This window comes from Aythya marila (assembly GCF_965140915.1).
Source record: "Aythya marila genome assembly, chromosome: 1".
NCBI classification, from domain to species: domain Eukaryota; kingdom Metazoa; phylum Chordata; class Aves; order Anseriformes; family Anatidae; genus Aythya; species Aythya marila.
The window spans coordinates 109,670,778-109,689,476 of NC_139042.1; the positions used below are offsets into that span (position 1 = coordinate 109,670,778).

Consider the following 18,699-nt stretch of genomic DNA (forward strand, 5'->3'; position numbering starts at 1 on the left):
TCATAAAAGAAGCTCTACTTTATCCTTATATAATTACAAACACCTCTATAATGTTCTCAATTGCATCAACAAACACCCTTTGTGTAGAAAGTTAACAAGTGATTTATCACTGCATACAAAAAGGTTAGGCTTGAGATTTAAGCTCAGACAGGCTGCTGGCTAATTTTTCTAAACTGCTGCAGCTTTTGGGTATGACTTCAAATTGCCACAATAAAATATAATTTAGCAGAATGGAGAGGAATTCTTTGGCTGCACACCACCATTAAATAGATCTAGTTTTGAAAGGAGAGATGGTACCTCTGTAAATGGCATACTTTGAGCTGTATTCATCGGGACCCTACAAATACCAGTCAATTTTGAAAATAGAGTAGAGACTGACATAATTGAATTACCCAAATCATATCTTATCTTTCTTTCACAGCAATAATTGCACTTACAAATAGGCATTTGGTGTTAATCCATATGAGTTGTCATCATGTATCCTTCTGGTACATTCTCACAACTTTGAGGAAACTGGTGAGAAATTGTTTTGGCTAGGGAAAAGTTTCCACACTGGTCGCATTCTGCTCAAGTACTCCTCCCTGGCAGCAGCTCTCTACATTTGCTCTAATGCCAACCCAACAGTGCAGAAAAACAGATCAAAGAAAGATGGAAATATTCCATGCTTAGGCTGGCCAAAGCAATTTGTCTTCAAAAAATACTCATAAACAAAGTCAGTGAAAGATAATAGAAATGCTTCCCAAGACCTTTTATGCTAGGTCAACAGCATATGTACTTGCCTTCTACAGAAGAAAAATACTACCTTCAGTAGGCTCCACTGTCATTTCTATGCCCCCACACATGAAATTTTCCACAAACACTATTTGCAGAGCAGAAACTGTACTGGAAAGAAAGCAGGTAAAGAATCCAAGTAGGCTTTGGAAAGCCACTGTGTTGTTCAATACCTCTAACTTTGTTAGCACAGATTAACCCTGAGCAGAGTCATTGTCAGTGGCTTGGCAACTAACTGGGAGAAAAAGTTAGCAAAAAGACTATTTTTTCCAAGAACTTTCTCTAAGCCCTGCATCACCAACAGCTATACAGTAAAATAGAGGCACCATTCCAGGAAAGGTTGAGCTATATGACCACTGGTAAAAGATTAGTACATAGGACTCAAATGCTGCCTGCTAAAAAGGCATGCACTTCTGTTATGTAAGACATTGCTCTGTCAGCACACAGAGAGACAGCACACTTATCATACCTCTTATACCAGTCAAGAAATGGCATATAAATTTTAAAATACTAGGCACTGTCCTCGTGAACTGTTTCTTGTCCACTATTCAGTGTTATTCTCACTGAAAGTACTCTGAGTAAGTGACCAAGAGAATCTAAGTCATTTTAGTAACATTGCTTTCACAGAGAGATACTAGTGTTCATCATGAGTTCAGATGATCAAGAACCAAACTGTTACATCAACAACTCCACTTAATACAACTGAAACTTTATTTTCCTTTCATTTTTAGAACAAAGTATTTAATTCTTAATTAAAATCATGGGTTGCTTTCCAAAAAAATAAAAATAAAAATTATTTTCTTCACTCAAAAAGGTCAAAATATGGTATGGGAGGAACAGAGAGAAGTAAAACTTTGGCTATAATTTTGTTGATAGGTTAGACAAAGAGGTTGTTTTACTCTTTTTTTCCTCATCTTTAGTAATTAAGGTAGAAATTGAAACAAAACGACAACATCCTTTCTCCTTTAAAGTGAACTTCAAGCTCTTCCTCAGCCTTAATCAAGAAATAGTCTTTGCCAGTTTCCTGATCTGCCAAGGTTTGACAGACAAGTCCTGAAAAATTGTGGCAAAAATCTGTGTTTTTCATTAAATGTCTGAAGATAATTAAATTACCCCGGCTCAGTCCTGCTATATTTTGAAACTGCTGAGTCACTTTTTTGTCTCATTGCAAGGTCTGAAGAAAGCAGGCTTTGAACAAAAAAAAAAATAATAATCCTTTTTAAAGTAAATTAAAGGGAATTAACTTCTTTCCTCTGTGTATGCAGTTTACTGAAGAATGATCCATTCAGAGAACAGCAAAGCAACTCTGACTACTTGGTCTTGCTTATTTTGCCTTAACTCATTAGACTTCAACCCATCAAGGAACATTAAGGTTAATAAAAAGATATAAAGTGTCCTTCCAAGTAGTCCATGGCTTCACATGTGAGTTCTTAGGTTCTTTATTATATAACATTTATCTTTATGAGAGAAAGTTCTCTCAGTCATGGTTAATTAATGTTTGGGACCCAAAATTGTTTTAAATGTGTATCTATTACTTTGATTTGTGTTTCATAATTGATTTGTCTTGAAGCAAAACAAAGGGAAATGCAAGCTGACATAATTTTGTTCTATTGCTATTTATGTAATTCTTTAAATATATTAATTAAATTACTACCCGTTGTTGACATTAAATAACAGTAATATTTGCAGATGATTGTGTCTTGTATTTATTACCATTCCTACTTCCATACTCATAGGATGTACTCCTATGAAATATGTAAAGATCAACAACAGCACTGCAAAGTGACATAAACAAACAAAAAAAAATGTGGTGGAGCAGGAAAATATAATTCCACAATTACAACCTAGCTTTTTTTTACATCAGAAATTATTATTATTTATTTATATCTTCACCTTTTCTTGTGGTTTCATGAACCAACTAACTCTGTGTAGGCCTCATGGCAGAAATTTTTCTTTGGGAATGATTCAATAGAAAAGTTAGCTTTTCAGTATGTTCAACAAAGATCTGTTTTCTTTTGCCATAAGATAATGACAGATGTGGAAGCCAGGCTAACCTTCTGGAGCAGCAGAGGTAGAAGGAAAACATTCATGCCATACAAATGAAGACAGGTGGGGCAACCTTATCTTTCTGCTTCTCCTGCCCATCCCTGCTTTAAATCCTCATCTGCAATTAGTGACGACATGTTCTAATCCTCTTTATACAAGCCATTTGAGGATTGTAGATACACATGGGAAATATCTGGGGAAGAAAAACTCCAGACAAAAATCCTTCTTTCTAACATAAGCATTTGATAGCATAAGATGAAGAACAGGGGAAAAAAAAAAAAAAAAAAAAAAAAAAAAGTAATAAAAGTTTTGAAGGAAGGTTTGTTTAGAACTAAATATTGAGACTCGAATATCTCAATAAATATTGAGATTAGATTGAGATCTGCTTTGAAGATGCAATTTATGCCTGCAAATCTCATTTCAAATAGAAATAGTCATCCCTGAGAGTTGCTATCATTCTTTTTCAGTAATAAAAGAAATAGTTAATAATCGGCTTTGCTGTACAATTGAATTGTACCGCCTAAAAACTGTCAACAAAAATTGCTCACAAAGATGACCATCTACCCACTTAACCCTTCACTCACTGGGCATTTTCATTTTTGCTGCAATCTTTCTCATCATCAGATGTCAAAGGTTTCCTTTATTTTTATGGCAATTAACATTTGAAAAGGATTTATTTATACACAGATAATGTCATGTAGCATCAGATCCTCAGCTTCAAGCTCAGAAATACTTACTGTGGTCAGATAAATTATCGTTTTATTATTATTATGCCTATACAAAGTAAACACATTTTGAGAACATTTATTTTTCTTTCAATTGAGGCAGGGAGTTTATGACATTTGAGCATAGGTTCTTCTTTCGTATTTTATGCATTTGCCCTCTGGTCACTGTCAACCCCTGCAGTTAGAATAAAAAAATCCTCTTTATTGTACTGTCAGTGTGCTGTCATTACTGTGGACTTTTTCTTCTCCTGGAAGGCTGCTTTGTAAGTTGTTTTTGAAAAGCTATACTTGTGTGTTTGGGATTTATACAACTGTACTGATCCATCATTTTCTGGCATATCCAATACAGTCACTGTAAATTTGGAGTAAAAGAGTTCCCACCCAGCTATGGACATCAAGCCATTTTGGGACATATTATCTACTTCTAAGTCCTTGCCCCTTTTATACAGGGAAAACAAACAGCTCAAGATCACAGATTGATTTCTGTTTCTCTTTGCACTAAGACTGTCATTTTTGTTATGCTACCTCCAGTGTCTGCTAACTTTTGAGAATACAAAACCTCATGTGTGATTTTGAACCTAGGTGTTCTGTACTATAACAAATGGTGCTGCCAGATGAGCTTTAAAAACAGCTGTCAAATTCATGTAAAGCTGATTTTTTCCAATAATTGTCTTAGCACATCTTGTCTTTATATTAAAAGTCGGATTTAGCATCCTCCACAGAATAAGAAAGGCACTTTTAGTTTTGTCATGGAATTATTGCAGATGTTATTTTTAACCATACACACACACAAATAAATAAATAAATAAATAAATAATCCATGCATTTCAGAGGACTTTTTCTATTGTTTTTCACAAGATCAAAGCCCTCATGATATCAATGCCATTACTAGGACAAAAAAGATGGAATTGATAACTCTGCTTTTTGGTTACAGGTAGACTTCAACAAGAGGTAATAACCATTCAGACCTGAAGCAAAAGAATTGTGAAGTTTGAAAACCAATAGAAGTAATGAATATGCTTCAGAGATGAAGCCAGGTCCAGAACTACTTCTGTTGCAGGATCTACCTCCTTAAAAGCAGTTGCTGCTATGCATAAATTGAAATTGCATTTTGAGCAGATGTGAAATGTTTTTATATTGGGTAAAACATAGGTCTATGTTTATAAATATTAAGTCCTGGTATGTACAAGACAACCCCACTCATCAGTTAAAAGCTTGGCATCTGTTTATTAAATGAAACAGTTAATTCATACAATTTGGGGCAATTTCCTGTTTTTTTGTTTTTGTGGTTTTTTTTCCCCTGTGCATGGGGATGTTCTGCTACCAAAAAAAAAAAAAAAAAAAAAATTTACTCTGGTTGTAAACTACTTATCAATGGCCCCAGAAGTCCTGATTTATGCAGTAAAGTCTTCCTCTCCATTATCAGTTTATAGGAATCACTATTCCAACGATAGCCTCAGCTACTATTTGAACATAACTTATTTCTTCAGCTGTTTCTTCTTCTAGAAAGCCAGAAGAAATAATCCCATGTAGACTATACTTGCTGGCTAGGTAGGATTCTGCTAGGAGAGATTTGTTCAGTATACGTGCTGAAACCTTAGGTCCTTATCCCACGGTACTTAACATTTTAATTAAGCCAGAATGGTGGAAGATAAAACAGCTACATTCATATTACTCTATCACTAACAAGGATTCCCACATCCACCTTCTCCTCTCTCCTACAGAAAAAATCTTAGCAAGACCTGGTAGACAGCTTGTAGCTCTGCCTTCCCAGGAATGTCTAGATAAAAAGTGCAAATATTGATTTGAAGGGGACACATGGCTTCAAGTCTCGCTTCAGAGGACATGCATTCCTCATTTGGGCCAGAATTATGTCCAGTGGGTGGTGGGCCAGCTGTGAAATTCTCAACTGCTAAGTGCACATATTTTTTAAAATATTGCTTTTTGCATTACAGGTTCAGGAGAGAAAAGGGGAACAATTTTGGTAAGGGTTTGAGTGCAAAGAGCCAGCTAGCTGAAAAAATGGAGGCTGGCACAAGAACCACTAGAGTTTGGCAAAGAACAGAGCCTTCTATTTCTCTAGGAAAACAAACAAACAATCTCCAAGGTATCTAAGTGCAATCTCTACTTTCTGTTAACTATAATTTCTTAACTTGGAATGAAACCCTGCATGTAAGGTCTCAAACAGGAACTAGAAGTCATCTTCCACTCCTACTTCTTAGGACAGTATCTGAAAGACAGAAACCCTTTTGAGTATTATAAGATACCACTAAAATTATCCCAGCTCTAGTAGACTTTTACATTCTTATACAGAATGTAGTTTTGCCACATCCAATGCAATGCAATGAAGGAAAAAGGATTCAGATAATGCTTACACTAACAATTTTCAAGCAAAAACAGGCAGGAGGACTACTTTGCTTCTGTCTTGATCAGTCGTTGCTGATCATCTGTCAGATGTTTAATGAGAAACAGTCAAGTACATCATCACTCTCTTTAGAACTGCACTTGAGCACTCTTCTTCCCATAGTAGCTCATACTGGCCACTCCACCTTCTCAGCTTCCTGGCCTTGCTTAGAGATAGAGAAATCTGTATGCCAAGAATGAGGGAAAAGGCGAAAAGCACAGGCACTCATTTTAGTAATTAAACTCTATTATTACAGCCAAAAAGTTACATTTTGAAGGTTAATGCATCTACCAGTAGCATAGATTAAAACTAACAAAAAAAAATCTTTTACTTTTCCATGATATTTCAACACATTATGTTATATTTCACGATTTGTTGGGAACCTTCCCTTATGTCATGAGGCCACTGCCTTTTCTTTAGCAATAATGAAACCCATATTTCCCAAAGTTGCACTGACAACCTCAAGAAACAATGCTATTGCCTAGACTGGCCTAAGCTATAACATCATGAAGATGGTACAACAAACAGGACTGTAACCATCCTCATAACCTGCCCCAGAGACCTTTGTGCTGTGGGAATTCATCTAGTACCAAGTCATGGTCAAGCATTAGTAGAATTATATTATGGATAAATTACCATCTTATTTGATAATGTCTGAAAAAAAAATATTAGTTTCCTTTTTTTTTTTTTTCCTTTTATTTTGCTCTTTTGCCTCGTTGACGGGCCTTCTAATTTGAAATAAAAACTACCTTTGACATCCGCTCCATTTTAAGCACATTAGCATTTTAAGTATCTTATATTCACAATTAAACTAACCTCTTAACTAAAACTAAGTCATTTTTCTTCAATTTCTTGAGCTCCTCAAGTGGAGCTGATTTCTGGAATAACAAGGTTTTTACTAGTCATTAGCTCGTTAAAAAGAACTTCAGATATTACCAGCTATGTTGCTATATGAACTCTGTGGGGTTTTCCTGACACTAACCTCTAAGCTTTTAAAAAATCATCACCAGTTAGTTGAATAAATCCTGTAAATTACAGTTTAACACTTCTGAAAGATGATTTTCTTCCTCTGAAGTAGAGATCTCTCTCACTGTCACTTATGAAGTCTATATTTATGCCATTTTGCTTTCTCACAGGTATTTGGCAGTATCCAGTATTGCTAAGGGTAATGCAATTCCTTCTTCCACGCCCCTCCCCGAGCCTCCTGGCATAGAGGCTGTCTTACCAAGGTTAATGCAAACACTGGAAATGGTGAGTCACTTTCCACCTTCATATGTAGAGGTTCTATGGGGGCTCTCTTGTGAGGGCTATACTTAATTTAAAGGTGATCAAACTTGTTTAATTGGATCTTCCATCGAGGCACTGTAAAGCATGTTCAATAGAGAGTTTTTCTGAGCTCTAAAATTGATCTTTCTGTAGGATAATGCAGGAGAGAAAGGGGTCAGAAGAGGTAAATGTTGCCAGGTAAGGGTTGACATACAGCCTTATGGCAGCCTTAACTGGTCAATGTCAGCACACTCAGTGCAACAGAAAGCTGTAGACCTGATAGGGCGAAGCTAAAAAAGACAATGAGTTTGAGAAAAGGAAGGTGGTGACCAATGGATGGAGGACTATAAATAAGTGAAGAACATCTAGTGCAGTCTGAGTTCAGGCACTGCGGGAGAAGCTTGCAGTCTGTAGTCCTAGATCTAACCAACCTTCTCTGCAACCTTGGGCATTTAAATATTCAACAAAGGGAAAGAAAAAAAAAAAGAAAAAAAAGTGGTAGTAGTATAACGCCTCACTTCACAGATGTATTTTGAAGGCTTAACTTTTGTAGGACATTTTGAATATGAAAAGCACAGCAGCACTCATTATTTTGCTTAACTGAAGATATCTTTGCCCAGATGAACCCTAAAATCTTTCGATGGTAGCTCATCATGAAGATGTGTTGTGAGATTTTTCTCACTTTTGTGTTGTCCAGTGGTCATTTCATGCCACTGCATGCTTCTTTTTGTTATGTACAGTTTTTCAAAGTGACCTTTCCCATAATACATAAATGTAGCTTCCCTACAACAACAACAATGAAATCCCCAAATCCTTGTTTTCCCTAACAGTTAAAATGCAATAGCTTAACGATACCAATTCACAAAACACTTTAAATTGGCTTACATACAACAGCATTTAAAAACAGAAGGGTAAAACTTCCTGCAACTGTGCCAGGAGACAATACTGTCACTTAATATTGATACGTCTGGATAAAAAAGGAACAAGAGACAAATTAAAATCTTCAGCAATCAATTGTGAACAAATGCATATTAAGTATGATCACTCATAAGTGTACCTGAAAATTGCATATGCTCAGAGGGAAAAAAGAAACGCACCACTATTCGACATTCTAAGAAATCCTTCTCAGGATACTTTCTCTCATTACTTTTTTGATAGAAGAAGAAACAGACGCTACAGACAAGCCTGACATTTTCAGATGTTCGGCACTCCTTACCCTCACTTTTATCTACAGAAGTTTAGAGTCCTGACATCTCAGGGCTCTGTCTATGGCCTGGGTGTATGAAAGATTAGTCAAGGTGTTCTTTAAATTTATTATTCACAGCAAAAGAGGCAAAGAAAGTTGTTGTGCTTGTAATAATAGAACAATTAAAAAAGTGTCACTGTGGATAACTGTAAAATTAACAAAAAAAATAAGAAAGGCTTCTAACTGATACATGCTAATCTTAATTAAACATACAGATTTTAGTGAAAGTTTTGTCACAATACAGACCATTTTCAGCCTTTTCAAGCCCTTCCTGCCACCATGAAGAATGCACAGAGTAGGAAAAAGTTCCCAAACTTGTATGATTTTATACTTCTAAGCAGGACTTTCCCTTGGGCAGCAGTTGCTCCAACTGCCAAATTCAAAGATGGATGAACCAATAAGAGATGTGTAGCTGTGATGCTTAGGAACATGGTTTAGTGGTAGACTTGGCCATGCTGGGTTGATGGTTGGGATTGATGATCTTAGAAGTCTTTTCCAGCCTAGATGATTCTATGCTACTTTCTGATGCTTTTCTGATTTGTGACCTCATTAATTTATCTTTTAAAACAAGGACTAAAGAGCACACAAATCATAAATCAAGAGAGAAACATTACAGGTAGAAGACAGAATTATCATCAAAGTGTCAGGAAAACAGCAAGGTAGTTGATGCTCTTTGTCTCTAACAGAGTTTTAGCCTATGAGTTGCCTACCAGACTGTGCGAAACACTGGTCTCTTAAGCTATGAAAGTTAGCAGCATCCAAACCAACTGTACGTATTAAAACCTTTTGGGACAGCTTTGACCATAACATGGGAAAGGAGGTGTTTCATACTGTATCCAGAAAGTTCAGCAGACCCAAGTGTGATGAATGTTTGCTCTGAAAGCTTCTCTTTCCTTTTCTCCTACCTTTTTTTTTAGAATGTACTTTCTTCCTTACTACTCGCCTCTGTTTATATCTAGTACAAGAGAAATTCTGTCTATTCAGTGTTTCTACTATAATATCTGAGGTGATATTATAGAGAGAAACTATCTGATGGGAGATAATGGAAGGGAAGAATAAACAAATAAATAGGACGCTTCCCCGCCCCCCCCCCCCCTTTTTTTTTTTATGATGGAAGTGAGCTAGCTGGTTGTATGCTAGTTTGCAGAAGACCGTGACAGAGTAGCAGCTTAAAGAAGACAAGTCTCAGCAATGCATTTTACTGCACCGAATGTTTTGGAACAGTTTGTGTCACATAAAGCACTTTCATACCATCTGTACTCCAACAGCAAAAGGGCTCTGTCCCAGGCAGAGAGCCTTTTGTGTTTCCATAGTCAACAGAATTCAATGGAGATAGATATCAGAATTATAAAACTTGTCTCTGGTTAGATGTGTGCAGTGTATCAGCTTCCCCTGCAATCCCTCTGTATTCTTAACATCCCACAGTCTGTCAAGAAAATCAGCACAGTGCTGCAGACATGCAGAAAAGTATCATATCGATACTAGTATCTAACCTAGTATCATATAGATACTAAACAATAGTATCATGTAGATCACATTGGTGCCACTTTTTAATACTGGGCTGCTTTGCTGAAGAAAAGAAATAATATAAACAATGCAAGAAAAGGAAATGCAATTGAAAGGCAAGCATTTGTCTCAATAGCGTTTGCTATGCAAATTCATTATATTCTGGAGAAGGTAAAAATACTTTAATGAGAAAAACAAAGACTGCACCTCATTGAACATTTCTTTTAAAAACAGGTTTTATAAGGACAACTTATTTCTAAGATGAATACAGATAACACATACACAATCTGAAAATTAAATAGAGGCCATTGAAACCTGAATATCTTGATTACAACAAATTGCCTTCTTTAGGTTTTGGCATTATTCGTTACTAAATAATTATTTGTTTCTTAGCACTGGAATAAAGGTAATAATTAATACTAATCTTTACATAAACAAAATAAAGTATTATTCCTTATACGTCCACCAGACCATGCTTTTGCCCTACTAAAATCCTGTATGTCTATTGGATTGAAAAAGTAACTCAGTTACCTTAATTTTCTTTTATTCTTTAGATCTAAAAAAGGGGGTGCAGAGAGGGGATAATGGGGAAGGGAAAGAGAAAGATCTGAAAAAGAATAAAAGAGACTCCCAATGCAGCAAGCCATAAAAGCAATCTCTGTTTTCCATATTGTCCACTCTGAGACTCCAATGTTTCTCGTTATCATCATTGTTTCATGGATTTTTCTTATTTTAATGAATTTCAGTGCTAAGACACACACCTATTTTCTTGGCTTTTCTGCTTCATTATTGTGGTGAAAGCAGTCTTTTATTTTTAAACATTATTATTAAAAGTAACACATGAGAATCTTATCTGAAAGATGCACTGTTTTGGCAGTAGATACAAATCAAAGTGCAACCACCAATGTACTCAATTGTACATTTTGATAAAAGATTTTGAGTAAGTTTTAGGCAAGAAGGAGAAAGGCACTTACCAGCATTTATCATTGTAATTGCTAGCATATTTGTAGACTAGCATATCTGTATACATTTCTTAAACCTCAATAAGGTCAAAACTGAAGCTAGCTCTATACATAGCAGTTAGCTGGTAAAGTCTTTGTCTCTTGAATACATTACATAAGAAGTATTCCAAAAAGACTCACTACTCCTGAATCTGTTCTTCAATGCATTAAGCACTAACATCTTTCAATATAAGGTAGGCTTATGTTATGCCAGTTCCTCTTTTGTTAACCGTGTAAATATTCACAATCTATTTGTCTTTGAATAAATTCAATTTTTGTTATTATTATTATTATTGTTGTTTGGGATCTTATGAGGTGTTCATTATTACCTAGGCTGAATGGTCCATAACAACACATGATAAATAAGCTCTTCGCTAGGACATACACATCCGACAATAAGCTGTCATAATTATATTTTTTTATCTTCAGTTTTGAATCTTACAGGTGTGTGCTTTGTAGGGTTTTGTTGTTGTTGTTTGTGTTTTCTGTTGTTGTTGTCATTGTTTGTTTTTTCTCTCAGCTGAAAACAACGTAACTAATTTACTGAAAACCCTGAACTTTATGGAATAGTGGTTAGAGCATCCTTCAGGCTGGACAATATACAGACATGATACAAGTTCATCTGTACCTCAGCTGAGGATATCTCATGGAGTTTAACATCTGCGGTACTCCATGATGCTTAACCCTTAGGTATTCAGAGCTGGCATGTTCTTTACTACACAGGCTCCCAGCAGACACCTCAATCCAGTGACCTTTGCAATGCCACAGAGGTTACAGAGATTGCTCTAAGGCTGGGATCCATAGTAGTGCACCCTGAATACTTATGAAGTTAGAAAGCCTTTTGGGCTCACAAAATCTTCTAAAATATGCAAGACGTCTCTCTGGTCCCATATCCTTTCCAAATGGCAATATAATGCAGATTTTAAGTGTCAGTCTATCACGCTCACATATTGCTACCCACATAAAGGAAGCAAGTATGCTCTGCTACCTCAAGGTCATGAAATACTTCACTTCCCTGTTAGCAAATACAAGCACCTCCAGTAAAACAGAGGCATAAGCTTATCATCTCACTATATAACTTATTCATATCTGATACACAGCTTGTGCCATTTTTGTCTCTGCACACTTCCTTGCTGGACATCTTTCTGTTTTATAGCAGTCTGTCAAACTGAAAGGTAACTAAATTGATGCTCATACAGTAAGTCATCATGTAAATGTTATCATTTCTCTAATTGTAGATAGCTCAACTAAAACAATTTTTGGAGTCTGTAGACAGCAACAATGCTGGTATGCATATATTTTTCCTCAGCATTAAACTAGAATTCATTTCAACTTTCTTGCCAACTATCTTCTTCTCTGACCTCTGCATCTGCATTTTATATATATATACATATACACTGATCTAGTTTTTGACAGCTTTACAAGGAGTTATCATGTGATTTAACAAAGTGATGTGAGTTTAACAGAGTCATCCTAAAAAAAAAGTTAGGATTTAGAAATGGAAAACTGAAATACAGATAGGAGTTATGTATAGAAAGGCCTCATTTTGACATATCCTTTGCCCTCACTAATGTAAAATAATAGCCTGGACACATTAGCGTGTTTTTTTGTTTGTTTGTTTGTTTGTTTGAGGGGAGGTGGGGAGGGTGGTGTTCAAATATTATTCAGGAGAACTGATCATTTAAAATGTGTTTTGCTATCATACTATAGAGTTCATTCAAAAAGTTTAGCAAAAATCCTACATGTTAAATTTGACTTTGAGGTTATTTTAATTATACTGGAACCTTATAACTTGAAGTTAACAAAGTCACATAGATGTGCACTTCAATTAGAAAATCCCCAAATTTGGTACAGACACTGAGGCAGAAGAAGACCTATCAGAAGATTAAACCTAATTACATTTTTACAAGATATCTGAAAAGCTGACCTTTGCCAATTGCTTCTATTATCATGTATTGTAAGAATTATGTTACTTCTTTAGGTTATAGCTGAGGTAGATTACATCAGCTGAACCTTCATGAATTGTAATTCTGTTTCAGTCAGTGGACTCCAGGGAGGACAATTTTAGCTACAAATGAATAGGGTCAATTACACTTGGAGCTAATGGAAGAAAAGTTATCGATATTTTGATAAAATAAATACTTTCATAAATAAATGGGGGAAATTGTCCACAGTTTTAAAATGTGTTTCTGAAAGTAATTTTAATCACCATATTTTTGATAAATCTGTGTCCTGTTTTGAACACAGTAGTGTCATCACCTAAATATGTCTAGTTGAATTAAAATAAAGTCTGTTATTGTAGAAACGGTTAGTACAGCAAAGCTCAGCAAATTTTCTTTTGAAAGGCTCAGCAGATAAGCATTCAAAATTGGAATTTTATTCAGTGTAACTCAGTGATTCTAACCAGTGGCTTAATGAATTGCTGTACTGCATAAGTCATGACTATATCTGAGGTACAAGAGCATGAATACAAATGTCTATCTACTACACTGTATAGAATTATCCTGGAGTGGTTATTTGTCCTTAATTGTGTTATTGTAATCGTGCCTAGATACCCATCTTGTACTGAACAAACATACGGTAGTAAATGGTCCCTTTGCTAAAGAGATTTCAGTATAAATAGGAAAAATGAATGCTTTGGAAAACATATTTTTGAAAATAATTGTGGTACTGCTTAGCTTGACAAAATTTTAACAGTTTAAAGCCCTTCAGAAACTTGTTTGGTTATATCAGGCAATTAAAATCCACTTCTGTAGTGATTTCATAGTTTACATCTGCTTTCCATCTTAATGCACCTTAAGTTGTAAACTTTCAACCCTAAAAAATATTTCAGCAAACATCAATTTTATCTTATACATACTTCCTGTACCCAGGAGTCCTTTTGTCATACGTAGTAAGGACATGAAGCTGGTTATGTAGTATGGCTTCAAGGCCTTTGAAAAGAGAATGGCCATCACCTTTACTAAGAAAAACCTCACTTCAGTCTGAAAAGCAGATGGGCCAGCACAGTGCACTGCTAACAGTCTTGGCCTGAATGTACATTAAACCACACTAATAGAAAACTTCAGTGGTAGCTACTATCATAACTGTGACTAAAACTGCACATGAAAAATCCCTATCTCTATCCAAGTGACTTCTCTTTTTTTGCCTCACTTCAAACCACCAGGGTGATACTCATTTTACAGTCTTTCCAGCTTTCCCTTCCTTGTCTTTCCATCCCAGTAGTTCCAAAGGATTTTTCCAGTTGCAATATTTTGGTAGATTTACCAAAGATCTGGGGGACACATAGGGAACAACTTTGCATGCATTTGAAAACACCATGCTCTCTACATTTTGTTTGCAACCTCCAGAATAGGAGGGCTTGTAAGAGCTTTGTTTGGGGTTTTGGTGCCTTACTGCTGCTGCAGGTTCTGGTATCTGGATTGCAGTCACTTGCATTGTAAGCACAAATGTGCACAGCCTATTAGAAGCATAAAATATAGCCATAACTACTTCAAGGAAGTTAGCCTTCTGATCTGCAAAACACTGGAAACATATTCCTTAATATCTTAGATATTTCACCTGTGGAAAAAATGCCATAGTTTGTGACTTTCCCTTTTGTAAGATAAACTGATAATTCTGCAGAATATTAGGAAGTATCCATGTTCCTGAGCTTATGTTAAGACCTAAATGAAAACTCAAAACATTTTAGATTTTAGATTTTTAGATTTTTTAGAATTTAGATTTTTTTAGTGTTTTTTTTGTGTGTGTGTGTGTGTTGTTGTTTTTTAGACTTTTTGTACCTTGAACTCAACTTAAGTGCTAAGCTAAGTTGCTGACTGTCATCTCTCATTCAGTTATTCACTCACGAGATGCACACACACAGTGACTTTGGTTAAGTGACAGCTTTTATACCTCAGTGTGGTGTGAGCTCTGGTGCAACAGTGTTAACATTTTATGATGACTCTCCCTCTCACCTATTCTCAACTGAAGAAAGGCAAAGCCTAAAGCAGAGACAAGTAAAACAAATGATGATGCTGAAGGATGGAAATGCCTGAGGCCACTGGCTATCCATGCTACAAAACCATCACTAAATAGGAAATTGCTACTTTTTTCACAGCTGTGTGACTACAACTTGCAGGTGATATTTCTGAGTTCTCAGCTGCAACTATGCTTTTCATCTCCATAATTAAGACAATGACACTGAATTCAGTCTGTCATCATCCCAAACTACACCATTTGTTTGCTGCAGAACAAATCAACTAGGGAGAGGAAAACTTTTAAGCCTGGTTTTCCAAGGCTAAAAGCATACTTTCAGGCTATTAACCATCTGGCAAAAGCTTTCCAGCTTGAATACAGGGATCCTACAACACTAAACAGAACATTAAGTCTGTTAAGTCTTTTATATTCTACTACTATGAATGAACTTGAAAAAAAAAATCAAAAAAAAAAAAATCAATCAATCTTCCATGTCAATATATGGGCTCCTTTCATTGACACCCAACAAGTATGCTGGTACTGGGTCAGACCTTAGTGACAGCTTCTAATACAGCCACATTGGGACAGTCCTGTTGAAAATGGCTTTAAAGTTCCTGAGATGGAGGTTACATATAGAGTCATCATGTTCAATACCAGTGTTCTTTTTTTTTTTCCATGAATCTGTCACCATCCTTTTCCAATCTATTTATATTGTTGACTGCTTCAGTATCCTGTGGCAATGAATACTGCAGTTTTAATAACTTCATAGCCTCATGAATTCTGCAACAGGACATGTCCTGGGTTATTAAAAATGTGCTTGCAGATACTTTCACTGCTTCCAGTAGAATTTCTCTAATTTATCTTGCATAGCTAAAGCAAGAATTTGTTACTTTGGGCCTTGTAAGCTGAATATGCATTATGTTGAGTGCGAAAAGCAGAGTAGAGGATTTTGTTTGCACATTTCATCTCTAAACAGATCTAAATGAAGTGACTTATCTTCAAATAATCAAATCAGGAGTGGAAATTAAAATTCATGAACTTTATGAAACTTAGGATTTGCCTTCCCTATAATAAATATCTGGGACCAGCCAATACAGTTACAGCCCTGAAAATTATATATATTTAATATTTCAAGCACAAGTCTGTCACAACTTCACAGAGGCAATTTAACACTGACACAAAAAAATAATTAAAAAAAAAATTGTTATGGTTTAAATAATAATAATAGCTTTATTTAAAAAGCTTTTAGAAATTACCACAGAAAATTACCATTTACATGGACTCATTATACACTTCAAAATATTTTTTTTTCTGAAGTAATGGAACAGAAACAAATTAAATGTCCCTTTAGACTTCACTCAGAGAAGATTTTCTTTTGTATATCTTTGACTCTAACCTTTTGACAGCTAAAATGAGTCTTGCATTACTAAAATAGATAATGCACCCTCCTTATTATCTTCAGATATAGTACAGTAAATACTGATTAGATTTAACATGTTAGGTTTACAGCAGAAACAATACTGAATCTGTATGAGTGCGTTAATGAATGATGTCAAGCTATACTTTAGGCTTCACTATTTCCAATTTCAATTTAAACTTGACTTTTATGTCAGCTTTAGTAGGTTTTTTAATATTAATAACACATATGTACATGCATACTTATACAAATATTATTTAAATTGCTATAATTTAAGAATAAGCATTCCCCTGCTGCCTTTCAGACAGCTCCTTTGTACAGGAAAAACAAACCCTGTATCAGACAAAGCCTGTTATATATTTTCAGGAGATATAATAATCATAACTTAATTTGCTGTTGCAGCCCCTCTTTCCCTACACTTGTAATAGGATTGTGGCATCAGAAGTATACAATTTTCACAGTAGCAGAACAGTGTACAGGGAAATTATGATTTTATAGTTCCATAAGCTCTGTGTCCTTTTCCCAGCATTTTCAGGACTGCTATATGCAGGTTGATACAATCAACAACCAACTGTGTAATGTGGTTGATGTGAACAATGTGTAAGAATGAGAACAATATGAAAATATCATGTGTTGTATTTATGGTGAATATTTTGAGGTTGGTAGTTTATTTTTTGAGCAGTCCTGTCCCTGATCACTGCTGGGAGGACAATTCTATGTCAGTGATGCAATTCTTAAGCCCCTGTCATATCAGACTGCCCACTTTTTCCAACACCCACAGAATATCCTGTTTATTCCCAAGGCTCATATTCATTTCTTAATTAAATCTTGACAGTTAAATTGTCATTTATGGAAACAATCTATGGTCCTTTGTGAGATGGTGTCTGGACACATTAAAACCATCTGGTCAAGTTCTTTTGTTTTGTTTTTGTGGGTTTTGTTTTTTGTTTGTTTGTTTGTTTTAAAACAATTCAACCAGGTATGCCTTGAAAGCATTATTAAGGATAAGTGGTAGATATTTGAATATGTCTCCGGGATGAAACATGAGGTTTTGCAGGGAGTCAGTCCACAGTGCTGTAAAGCTCAGTCATAATGTTTGTTATTTTGTTCTGCTACAAGAATCTGCAGTCTACTTGGACACCAATTTATTTTCCTAATCCTCTTCTCCTGACATCAGAAATTTCTTACCCAGCCCATGTAGCCACGTGTTATTATTACCATTTTCTTTAACTCACCTCTGACCTACATTCACTCATCTACTTGTTAGTCTTTCACATATAAATAGACTTTAAATGTTGCAGTGTGATTTCAAACTTATGTTAATAGATAACACCACCCACTCATACTAAAGAGAAATACTGCTTTCATCAGCCATAGTTAAGATAAACTTGAGGTGCTGTTTAAACATCTCACTCCAAAACACACACACATTTAAAAAGTGCTCTTATTAATATCTTCATGATTATTATTTTCTTACTCTTTATTATTATAGAGGTGATTCTTATCACTGAAGAACAGTTAATGTTACTTTACAAAGGAAAGTGCAGCAAAGTTGATCTCCCCATTGATTTGAAATTCTGCTTTCATTCAGAACAGTTGATCTTGCCCACTCTGTGGTTACTCCTTTACAAAACCAACCCCATTAGCAAGTGTTTGAGCAGGGGTGGGAAGCCAGAGTTCAGTAGTGTGTGAGAAGGCAAAGGGAAACATATTGAACTTCTACAGGGACAGGAAACTTGGTACTGCAGCCAAAAATTGCCAGCAATGTGCAAATCAGTGCAAATTAACAGGGAGACCACTTAAGGGAAAGCAGGAATTCCCATTCCAGTTTAAGATATTCCTGCAGTGCAATACTTCATTTCCCACAGTGAATAAGCAGACATCTTGTCTTTAATATTCGTCTTTAAAATGAAAATGTTACAATGGTAGAATAGGCGCTTGAACCTACCTTGAAACTGTGTGGAGCATACCAGCAAAAGAACGATGTCCCCCAAACTAGCAGGTGTAGATGGTCTTGTATGTGCACTGCTCAGGCACATCCTCTGGAGCAAAGGGACCACGTGACAATACCTAACTAAAATCATGGAAAGAAATACATTGAAGATTGCTGCATAGTCAGACACCATACCCACTCCAGAGATTCCTGAAAAGTCAGTAGAAGATGTTGTAGACCAGGAGGGTAACAGAGTGCTACCTGCACTTCCTTCATTGCTACACTTTTCCATAAGCATACACTTGGGACACTTTTCTGTCCCTTAGTTCTCATCGTCCTCTTATTTGGCAGAGCTAAGAATTAACACAAACCAAGATTTAGTGATAATGGCTTGCAGCCCAGTAGCCAGAATAAGGTGGTGGTCTTG

The 18,699-nt window shown here is 35.8% G+C and overlaps 1 protein-coding gene across 1 annotated transcript in view; it reads left to right on the top strand.

The window, feature by feature from the left end:
* HTR1F (5-hydroxytryptamine receptor 1F) overlaps positions 1-18,699 on the top strand; it is a 118,582-nt gene that overhangs the window by 45,264 nt on the left and 54,619 nt on the right. The window contains exon 2 of the mRNA XM_082764502.1: positions 7,083-7,197. The gene's annotated coding sequence lies outside the window, so the exon portion shown is untranslated. The remainder of the gene's footprint in view (positions 1-7,082; positions 7,198-18,699) is intronic.